Consider the following 12484-nt stretch of genomic DNA (forward strand, 5'->3'; position numbering starts at 1 on the left):
CAGCCCCCCGCACTTCACCGCGGTGTTCGTTATCAGGATTACCTGAAAGGGCCCACGCCAGCGAACATCTAGGCAGTTCTTCCGGACGTGCTTTTTAACCAACACCCAGTCCCCTGGGTTCAGGTCATGACACAGGTTCCTCGATGCTGGAACTTCAACCGCATGCACCGATCGCGTCAGCCTTTGTTGACGCCTGTTCAAATTCCTGTAGTGTGCAGCCCTAATCCATGCATTAAGGGCCTCAAACTGTGTTGGTCTGGGCGAGGGTTTCAATGAGGACATGGTTGCTTTTAGCCAATGTAACACTTCTAACTTAAACGTCCCGTACCTCGGGAACTGCATTTCCTCATTCCCTTCCGTAAGCTTATTCCAAGCCCCAATCCATAATATGGTATGCAGCCCAACATTCGTTGCCATATAATGAGCTGGTGTACCCTCCGGCGGAGCCTCTTCCCCATAATAATGTTCACTTCGTTTACGTTTAAAAATCCCTTTCAAACACTTAAAACACTTCATGATTTCGCTCTTTTTCCGCGTTTGTTTACTTCCTGATGATATTCCACCAATCTCAGCCCCGTTCTCACTAGCTGACCTATCCGTACGCGACTTTCCTCCGACGTCACTCTAGCCGCCCAACCAGAGCGCGGCTCTAGCTAACGTCACACCAACCGCTCAATCACAGCGCGGCTCTAGCCGACGTCACCCGTCCCCCTTCGCAGCAGTTCCCCTCCTTTCTCAGCTCGTCTCCTCGGTCATGCACGCGTCCCATTCATACTCTGAAAAATGATTACTTCCGTCCAAGCGATCACCTTTCTTGACTGTACGCCCACAGTCTTTCCGTAGTTGTCACCTTAACTTGGCGAAATGTCTTTCCGTTTACTTCCAGACAATCGCCTTCTCCGATAGGTTTCTCACACACAGTAACTTTCGACCAGCGTCCGTTACTCATACACTCACTCTTATACTCCCCCTATCTTGGATCCACGGCGGTCAATGGTACCTCGTGACCTCCGTACTATGGTCGACAACTACCCTGGATGTTCGATACACCCAAAACCACTTAAGCTCTGGCCTGAACTTAAGATTTCACCAGTTCACCCGTTTACCAGGTTACCAGTTTACCAGGTTGCGCGCGCTCACAACCTTCTCTCATTCACACTACAGGCATTCAACTCCGCAAGACATTACAATACAAATACAACACAAAACACCGCAATCTGTTCACGCATGACCCTTTTTATACTCACTCTCCTCCGATACTGCTGCTTTTCTCGCACCGTCTGCACCTTTCGGCACACGATTCTTCCGCTGCTCGTCTCTCGACGTCTCGGGGCCTTGGGGTAAACTAACCTCTCTAGATTACCTTCCTCAAGAAGATAACCATCCTCACTCTGCTACCAACTGCTAACGCGGGATTACTGGTTATTAGTTACCTTACCAAATCCCAAACTAAGTCGACTGAATCGTTGGTACCTGTCATTGAGTAAAAGGTAATCTATTAATAAGTCAATCAATTTAAGAACTTACACCACTCTAAATGACCACTGACCAAATTTAAGTTTCAAAGATTTAATATAAAGTCAAAGATAACTGAAGATACAAACTTCTCAAAATAAGATTCAGAAGATAAATTGGTATCACTATGAACATGAACTTTTTGAATAGTCTGAGTCTGAAAAACAGAATAATGAGTACAACTTCCAATAACATGAGCGTTGCCAAAATGGATACAAGTTGCAACCTCAAAGTCATTACAGAAAAGAAAATTAAGGTTAATCTGTCCCTACACTATGCTAAATGACATCCCTACTTAACAAGATCTTTACCCTCTAGGTGTCAGCCGTGGTGACTTCCTAAGAAGATCACACACTTCTCTTTGTCTCTTCTCTGATAATGGGTCTCTCCTGATCAGCCTATCTGCCTACCCATCCGCTTCCTTAGGCTCCCAAAATCATCTGCTCTGCTCTCCTCCCGGGTCTCTTTCCCTAATACCAAATCACATTTCTGATAGGAACGCCCCTTGGGACGCCCCTCACGTGGTACATCTTTGCGCGGTAAACTCCATGATGGTACTCTTCAAGACCCTCGTTAAAGTTGACCTTGGTTCCCAGGCTTCTTCTCCAGTGCGCCGATACCCCCTGAAATTCCTGGAGACTCCTACAGGCCTGCGCCAAGCGCCACTGAACAAAGTCCCTTTCATTCGAGCTGATTAGGACCCTCGCACCTGCATACAGTTCGTCCTGCAGTGGGCCTCAAATTCCAGACTCCACCATATCTTTAGGTCGTAAAACACACTCAAAGCTCTGTGCTGGACACCTCTCGACTTCTTCCCTAACGAGCACATGGCAGTTCAAACGATATGACATTATCAGTTCAGGCCTACTTGATTTACATGAAGCGGGTCCCTGCACTCTTAAAACATTAACTTGATTTAAACAGCAAACATTCTTAACTAGCATACGTTTCTAAAATAACACATCTATAAAGCATATATTTTAACCCTAAATTCAATAATACATTTGGAAGAACCACATCAACCTCATCTCACATTATTTTAGCAGCACGTTTAGATTTGCTGTGAATTGCCCTGAGGCCTACACATCTTACTGGATTTCAGAGTTACATTTAATTCTGACATGATTCTTTTAACATGAGAACGTGAGGTTTTCATATTCATTCCAACATTTCTACATTAATCTCACACAGTTATGATTATTGTTACACTGCTTAAACATTCGAAACCTTTCACTACTGAATATAGAACACTCTGTATATTTCACTCCTAGATATAAAACACTTGTGTGCAAAACATGTTTAAACTAACTATGTGCTTGTAAATATGGTGCACTTATACATTTTTCAAACTTGTGCTCTCTCACATTCAAAGACGGACTAAACCCAGTAAAAATCTTTATAGAGTGGCATTTTTATACTGTTTAAGTAGAGTTAGGTATGGGACTCTTTTTCTAAGGAATAGTCTAATCTCCACTTGCGCTCAGCATGGAGGAGGGTAAGTTGTCTTAGTATTAAGTCTTCAGAGAACCAGCGATGGGCATTGTGGTTTCTGACTGTGTTGACTTTCCTAAAAGGGGCGTTACTGTTACTGGCTGCAACTAGCCAAGATTTTATGCTTTGTTTGTGCTTGTTAATCCAGCGCTGTCCAGAGGGGGGTGAAGTAGCTAGCAGGTTCCAAAAGTCATCAAGGTTGCAGCGGCTCCAATTTCTTGCCATGTGGCTCACATTTGCTTGCTAAGTACAAGTTGCAAAGGGAGAATTGTATGAAATGGTGATCTGACCATATACTCTAATATCCTCCCCATCTGCGCCCCTATCTATGCATCATTTTTACTTTTACTTATTCGAATGGACTGCAATGGCTTACCGTAATATGAGAGCAATTTGTCTCAAAACAGACCCAAAGTTCCATCTGTGATCATACTTTCACAAAACTGAAGTGCGTTCCGGGTTCTTCCATTTCCTACTCATTAGCATAATGCCGTACAAGCTATACGCACCGTTTTAAACCTGCTGATTGAACACCCCTCCCCACCTCACAGGTGATTCATCTCTTGTTTATCTCTCCTTACATTCAAAGACGGACTAAACCCAGTAAAAATCTTTATAGAGTGGCATTTTTATACTGTTTAAGTAGAGTTAGGTATGGGAATCTTTTTCTAAGGAATAGTCTAATCTCCACTTGCGCTCAGCATGGAGGAGGGTAAGTTGTCTTAGTATTAAGTATTCAGAGAACCAGCGATGGGCATTGTGGTTTCTGACTGTGTTGACTTTCCTAAAAGGGGCGTTACTGTTACTGGCTGCAACTAGCCAAGATTTTATGCTTTGTTTGTGCTTGTTAATCCAGCGCTGTCCAGAGGGGGGTGAAGTAGCTAGCAGGTTCCAAAAGTCATCAAGGTTGCAGCGGCTCCAATTTCTTGCCATGTGGCTCACATTTGCTTGCTAAGTACAAGTTGCAAAGGGAGAATTGTATGAAATGGTGATCTGACCATATACAAGGAGAGACCCTCAGATTAGTAGCCATCGGGTTAGATGTCCAGACTTGGTCAAGGGTGTGGCCTTTGAGATGAGTGGGAGCAGTCACATGTTGGACACAATTCGGTTCTCCGAATAGCTCGGACAGTTCAACTGAGCTAGTGCCACCCAATGCATCATTAGCCCAATAGTTAAAATACCCAATTATTAGAATTTTGGCATAGTTGATAGCTAAATGGGAAATTATTTCACCCAAATGTTGGGAGAAAAGTGGCATGTGGTAGGGGAGTCTATGCAGAGGTTTATAGGTTTCTATTAAATATTTATCCATTGGAATAGTTAATATTGAGTGCTTTGTTGATGCTTACAACTCTAAATTAGTCCCTGGTGAAATTTTAACTGGACTAAAGGAACTCATTTTGTTGATTTTGCATTTTTGTTTTGATGCAAAATTGCTGTATATTACACGATTATGGCCATTTGGATAAACATGAGTATTTTGGCACAAAAATACTACCACAGGAGCATAAGAACAACCAACTTAGTGGACACCAGTGGCTGCTGCCTGCTGCTGTTCACGTTCTGATGCATTTAACGCAATCTCTTAGTGCAAAAATGCATCCTCAGCCCCATTTTGGATGCAAGGATACATTTTGCTCAAAGAAAATAGAGCTAAATGCTATGTTACACTCTTTATATAATTCTACAAAAATTTGCATAAGTGTCCTGTAATTTTTCATAGTTACACTACAGCAAATTACACACGTTACACACCCCTCTATTCTAAGTATCATCAATTTCACTGTAATATCACCCTAAGCAGAATACCTGCAGCACACCGTTCTATGCTGGTAAATGGAACAGTACGGAATTTAACATCAAGTACACATATGAACGGCCAACATGGATTTCTTGAGACTTATTTAGGGCAGATATTTTGATGTAAAGTTTTTCTTATTGGGACCACCGGGAAAAATCTGGCAACCCAGAACAGAAACAAGTATTTGCAATGCAATAGGTCTAGCATTTACGAGAGTTTTGTAAATGCGAAACCTATTGTATTACAAATGCAAGTTCAGCTCCTTTTTATTTAGTCAAGCCATGCCTAAAGAAAGTGGTGTAGCCACCATTAGAGTGAAAGCGCAGTATGGGGCGCTTTTAAAAAAAAAAGCATTTGCTAATTTGACAACCAAATGCTTTTTTGTGTAAAAGCGCCCCTTGCCGCGCTTTCACTTTAATGGTGGTCATGCCCCTATCCATAGACTCGGCTCATTTAAGGAAAGGGGATGGGCCGACATTAAAGTGTGCGGAATGGAGCATTCAACATGTGGCCGCCTTTGATGCAGTAAGTAAAGCTAAAGGCATGGCCGCCACTATCGGCAAGGCGTGCCATACTATGTAAAAGAAATAATAATCAGTTGCGAGAGAGCGTATCCTGCCTCCAACAGCAGGCATGCGAATACCATTAAACTAAATAGTGCTCTTAGGCTGTATTTAAAGCCTACCGAGCAACAGCACTGTAAAAGGGGGTGTCCTCATGGGAGATTTCAAATGAAGGTGCTAAGGAGGGACTAACAAACTTATTTACAAATCAGAAGCCTGTTGGGTTATAAAATTATATGTACTTATGATTGGCCCACTATGTACCATATAACCATATACGCATTTGAATAATTATGCGGTATTACGTATATTATGTATGCTCTGTGATTACTTCAGGAAGGCCCATCTCGACCTATTGGCATAGCTGCAGCCATTCTGTTTCGTTTCTCTGTGTTCATGTACCGTTTCCCAGAAGTCACGTGATTCGGCTTCTGGTATGAAACCATGTTGCCGGCCTAAACCTCCTTCTTCATAGTTTAGTGTGTAGTTCAGGGAAACTCAAGGTCACACCTGCCCCTCTTGAGGGATGCGTGCATCCAGGCAGAGCCGTTCCTGTACTCCCCGGGCTCTAGATAGACAAGAGGGCATCACACTAACCTGCCCCCGGAATAGCTCCTGTTTAGCCGTTAGCAATCAATGGTGCCTTATATGGGTGTTCCTGCTGGCTCACTGACAACTCGTATTTTTCCTTGTAGGGTGCCAACGTGAATGTGTGAAAACGTATATATGCATTGTATTACTCGTATGTCGTCAGTCTCCTCTGTGCACCTCTGAGGGTCGTGCAGACCGAGGCTCCCCTGGCAGGGCTTGTATTTGAAGAATAAACGATTGAACCTTCTCCATTGCCGACTGAATTATTATATGTATTAAAGGTAAATGGGCTATTTGTAAGTATAGCCGGGTATTGTAAATTTTAGGTCCCTCAGTTGGCGACTCCGCCGGGACTCCGCGATAGGGTCGTCCCCTCCTGTAAACAGGGGTGACGGGACAAGGAGGAGTTCTGGCCGAGGGGGTGGACAGAAAAAGGATCCTGATTTGAGACACCCGTTTGTGGTATGTAAAGACGCCGTCCCCACTCTCGAGTCCAGTATCCCTCTCAGCAATTGAAGACCCTTCGCCGGAGTCCTTCGGGCTTAACCCAGGAATAGAACAGACTGTGTTGGTCTGTCTAGGTGTCGGCAGTGGAGAAATTCGCAATCGGCCTGAAGTGCACCAGGTGAGTGACCTTCGAGTCTTTGATTGGATAAGAATCACGCAGTGGAAGTGTTTCTTTTTGACGACAGTTAACTGTTTTTGTTTGCATGGTGGCCGGGGAAGCCGGACCACATGGGAATCTGAGGGTCTGCTGTTGTGGCAAAGGGGTCTGCTCAGCGGATGCCTCACGGACTTGTTTGGAAAAATTTGAGATTACACCTGATGCCTTAGCGGAGTACGGGGTTACTCGCTCGGTCGGATTGATCCAGCGGGCTATAGAAAATATATCATAAACTACGCTACCCAACTTCATAACCTATAAACAAAATTCTATACTAAACATGGACCCATTTATGAACCTGATATATTTTGGGCCTACTGAATCAGGTGGTCAGAATAAATCTATATACACATTATCTACACAATATATACATTTTTATACATTTGCAGAAAGAATATTGTCATTAGAATAAAACCCAACCATTTAAACGACCACCATAGGCGACGTGATCTAGCTAATGGTAACCTATACTTCTAAATAACCAAGACCAGCTTGTTTGTTAAAAGTAAGATTTTATTTTCTAAATTATGGTATATATGTTGTAAGTTTTATAAATGAAATTTATTTGCAATAAAGCAAGCATGATAGTAAGAAATAAGAAAAATACAAATTAAGCAATTGAATCAATTTAAAGAAATTATATAAAGTTTAGCATTTCTAAAACCTATTTCCCTAACTGAGCTAAATAGACAGAAATTAAAGTAAAGTTCTTTGAGGATTCTTACGTGCTCCACGCAAAGTCCAGCAGCACATCACCCTCATCGGAAAGTCAGAAAGCAGCAGCCAGCCCAACCCTAAGGGCATGACTTTTTATACCTTTCTACGCTAACTAAACTAGCAAAGGAAAGTTTTCAGAAATACTCGACGTCCCATTGGCTGAGAGTGACAAGTGACATGTCACCCGATTCTTAAAAAGTTCCACAAAATCATGTCTTACAAAGACCATTGTCTCTTCCACGTGAAGCCAGAGGCTTCCTGCGATTGCAACTTTGTTTTAAGTCATCCTCGCAGCTTCCATAGTCTTACAGTGCAACTTCCGCGGATGCCAAGTTAAGGACTGACAAAAAGTTCACTTTCGACCTTGGCCATGTCCGACAGAATGATGTCAGCTCATCAGTTTTTGCTTTGTGAATGCAGCTTCAATAAACGTTTTAATTCAGAATGGGCGTCTCGTGACTTTCTGCAGAATTATAGTTCAACTCTCATTTTGCGGCTCAAATAGCTAGGCCTCAAAAGCAGGCAACTTATGATTTCTAGTATAAAACAAACACAAGAAAAGTATTAATGTAAGAAATAATGTAGATTCTGTATCCACCCCATGGTTTACTAAATAATTAACCCACCCGATTAATCAAAATGTTACCTAGCCATTGCAAACAAATAAAGCAGCGTTTATATTTACCAGTCTCCGTTTTTCTATGAGACCCATATGCACCTAGAATAGTAGAAATGACATCACACAGACAAGGAAAAGCAAAACAAGCACATGCTTATTTTAAGTATGCAGCAGTTAGTAATGACAAAAACGAAAACAATAAATTATTTTATTATTTTGCACGAACAAAAAGATGCAACAATTATGCACGTTTATGAGCACACATGTTAGTCCCCCCACGTGTAAAGTTTAATCTAGGTTGTATTAGCACGACATATCACAAATCATTAATAATTTTATTCATGTTATGGAAATGTGACTTTGCGAGTTTAAACAAAATTTTGTTTTCTATCTCGCTCCATCAACTCCCTCATCTGGTGATTAACAAATCACCACACCAGCACTCAAAATTTTGGTAAATTAAATTTATAAGAAATCGATTCAAATTCATTGTATTAGTAAACCTAAAAGTCTGTTTCAGCATAATCTTTACAATTAACATGACGCTCTCTATGTAACTCCTGCAACTCAATCTCCCTTTCCTCTTCTTTTCTGAGTTTATAGATTCTCTTCTTTTCTCTCATATGCTTCTTTCTTTTATGCAACAGACAACCTACTTTAGTCAAAATAAAAATAAATACTATTATAATCAAAGGTGCCAGAATCTTGCCAAGAATTGAACTTCCAATATTATGAAACCAGTTTTTAATTGCTTGAAACCTATTTGAAAGTTTCCCAGTAAAATCTTCTTCTTCTAAAGGAATTATTTCAGAATGCATTTGTGTAATATTCTTAATATACATTTCAATATTCTTACTTTCATCCGGTATATATGTACAGCAATGTTGGACATGTAAAATGCCACAGACTCCTCCCTCCTTTGCTAGGAGTATGTCTAAAGCAAGACGATCTTGAATTACCATGGATCTAATTGCAATAACTTCAACATTCACTAATTGAAACCCATCAGCAGTGTCAGTTGATAATCTATCAACTATAGTGGACAATTTTCTGATTCTTCCTGCATTTAGGGTTATACCAACAAAAGGTATTACAGCTTGGAAAATATCTCCCAGAACTTCGGTAAAAGTTTCTCTTTTAGCTCTATTTACATAATTATGAATTTTAAATAATCCTTCTGAATCTCTGTCAACATGAAACACTTTAGGAAAAACAATTCCCACATAACAAGTTCCATACCAATGGTCTGGAAGGTTGTAGTAGGCTTTGTCACCACAAACAAAATAAATTCCAGGAAAGATAGGATCTTTTCCACCTTTAAATCCCCAACCTCCCATAATCTGATAAGTATCTTCACAGTTGCTTGCACCTACAAAATAATTATCAAAAAGTGTGTTATCTCTTCTAATGCAAAGCTTTCCACTAACAGGTTTGTCTATGTGAATTGCAATATTTTCAAGCATTTTGCCATTTAGTTTCTCATCCTCTTTTTGCCAGAATGATGACTTAGTCTGCTTGACTAATTCATTTCTCTTATAAATTGCTCTTCTCTCCTCAACCATATTCAGAAATTTCTTCCCTTCAGCACTTAATTTACATGTTAGATTATTCTTGTAAGCATACTCATAAGTGAGTTCGTTAGTAACAAGGAAATATTCTCTCATTTGTTTAGCTTTCTTATGCTTATTTAAAGCATTATCAATCTTGACATTAGCAAAAATCTCATCATAATTTGAATAGTAATATTCTAAACGACCAGTTTGATAAAATAAACTAGTTAATACACTACATGTAACAGCATAAGTGAGAGGAAGCATATTATATGTTACTCCCTCAGAAACAGAAGCGGGTAACTTAACGCATACATAACAATCCTTTGCATCCATTACCTTTACATATTCACTCAAAAGCTTTGTGAAAGTATTGCTTGAAAAATCACCTATTGATTTATCTTGATGAATGTTAGGCTGATGATCGATTACTTTTGCAGATGCACTATGTTTAGTTTGGCTAACCAGAGCTTTGCTTGTTAAATTAACTTTGTGTAATTCTCTATTCATTTCTAAAGGTATAATCACAGCTAGTACCAACCAGAGCAGAACTAAAATGAGCAGACACACCAGAGTCATCTTACAGCATCTTTTAAAAACAGAGCATTTTGAAGTGCTCTCCTTAATGTAAGGCATTTTTAGGTTAGTTTTAGCCTCAAAAATAAAATAAAATTAAAAAATAAATTTTAAAATTTATATACACCCCCCTTTTAAAATATATTTTTCTTTTATAACCCTAAACAAGATTTCTTCGACCTTATGTCATACATAAGTTTTCTTCTATTAGACAGTTTTCTTCGACCTTGTGTCAACTAACAGGATTTCTTCAGCCTTATGCCAATTTAATAATTTGTACTTCAATCATTGTCACTAATTTCTTGGATTTCGTTTTCTTCTTCACTACTATCATATATGTCTATAACAGGTGGAATTACTAAGTAAGTCCACTCAGGAGACTTGTATTTCTGGTTTGGTCTAATTATTCTCTTCCCTTTTCTTGATATCACTTCTATTTTCCTTCCAACTCCAACCTCTTTTCCAGGACTCTTTTGACTACTGATTTCTTCAACTTGTTCTATTGGCTTTTTAATCAATCTGACTCTCAATCTTCCACCAGGCCAGTAGTCTGCTTTTCTCACGTACTTTTTCTTCGGTTCAGAATTATTCGATTCAGATTTCCAAGTCCTTTTCTTTCTGCTTTCACTTCCACCTTCCACGTCACTTTCCTCAGTTTCGTAGTCTGAAATTTCAATTGACTCAGGAACTTCTCTATACGGCAATTTCACTCCTTCAGGAACTTCACTTTGTCTTCCATCACTGGTACTCGGTAATTCGTTCTCCTCCTCTTCCTCAATTACCTCTAGCTTCCCAGATTTCGGATTTTTGTTCCTTACTTCAGAGCTTGTTCTCTGCCTTTCGATACTCTCCTGGTCTGAAACTTCTTTTGGTTCAGCTTCTTTGTCTTCAATATAGACAACCGAATCCTCAGTTATCTTTCCTTTTAGCAGATTCTCTTCACCTTCAGAATCTATTTCAATTATTTCTAAGTCTTTTCTTGACAGATTTCCATTCACTGGCACAGTTTCCAGATGTCGACTGTCTTGTCGATCTTCAGAATCTGGAATTATTTCACCTTCTGTTCTGTCTTCTGCTTCAGAATCAGAGTCATCTGTGGTATCACTTTCAACATCAGAATTCTCAGGAGTTGGTATTGGAATAGTATGACTTGGATGAATCCAGCGCTTCAATCCTCTGCACTTTACAGCATTAGTAGTGATCAAGATTACCTGCCTAGGTTTCTGCCATCTAGGAGATAGACAATTCCTCCTCCGATGTACTTTCGTTCTGACCCAGTCTCCAGGTCTCAGATCATGTGTCAAAACTTTGTCATTTGATTGTGCTTCAGTTCCCACCTGATTAGACACAGAAGTTACCATATCAGATAACCTTTTACAGTAATCCAAAATTGCACTGTCATTTATGCTCAACAGTTAAGCTTGCCTCATAACTCTTCCCATCAAAATTTCATGAGGACTCAAACCTGTCTTTTTATCTGGTGTACTTCTTATTGACATCAAAACAAGTGGAAGAGCATCAGTCCACTTAACTCCTGTCTCTAGACACATTTTTCCAATTCTGTTTTTGATAGTTCCATTTATTTGTTCAACCACACCTGATGCCTCTGGTCTGTATGCACAGTGTATCTTCTGCTCAATGCTCATAGCTTCGCAAATTAACTTCAACAGTTTATTATCAAAATGGCTTCCTCCATCACTCTCAATAGTAACTGGAAAACCGTACCTTGGGATGATTTCTCTGAGCATTAGTTTTGCTACTGTAATTGAATCACAATGTCTTGTAGGAAAAGCTTCTACCCACCTTGAGAACAAGCATACAATTACAAGTACATATTTCAAACAGTTGTGTAAGGGCATTTCAATGAAATCTATTTGTAACCTGGTAAAGGGACCACCCTCTCGACCAATTATTCCTGTCCCCACCACTGATTTTCTGTTTGGATTCATTTGTTGGCATGACAAACACCTTTGACAAAAAGATTCTGCAATGGTTCTAAATTTGGTATTGAACCATGTTTCTTTAAACAGTCTGACCATAGAATCTCTTCCTAAATGTGCAGGACCATGATATAATCTGGCCATGTCAGAAATCATGCAATTTGGTAAAACTACTCTGCCATCTTTGTAAACCCACACTCCATCTTCATCACGTTGTCTACAATCTGATCTTAACCACTGGTCTTTTTCTTCATCATCTGCTTCGTTTTGTAAATCTCTAATCTCATTCCATGTTTCTACAATAGTTGTTAGCATTAATGAATTTGAATCAGTTTCTGTACTTCTATTCCGATTGTAAGAATAATTTTTCCTTGCGCAGTACTTTGCTGTTTCATCTGCGAAGGCATTTCCTTTGGAAATATAATCAGTCCCTCTAGTGTGTGCTGCACACTTG

The sequence above is a fragment of the Lissotriton helveticus genome, chromosome 3_1 (assembly GCF_964261635.1).
Source record: "Lissotriton helveticus chromosome 3_1, aLisHel1.1, whole genome shotgun sequence".
In the NCBI taxonomy this organism is placed as follows: Eukaryota; Metazoa; Chordata; class Amphibia; order Caudata; family Salamandridae; genus Lissotriton; species Lissotriton helveticus.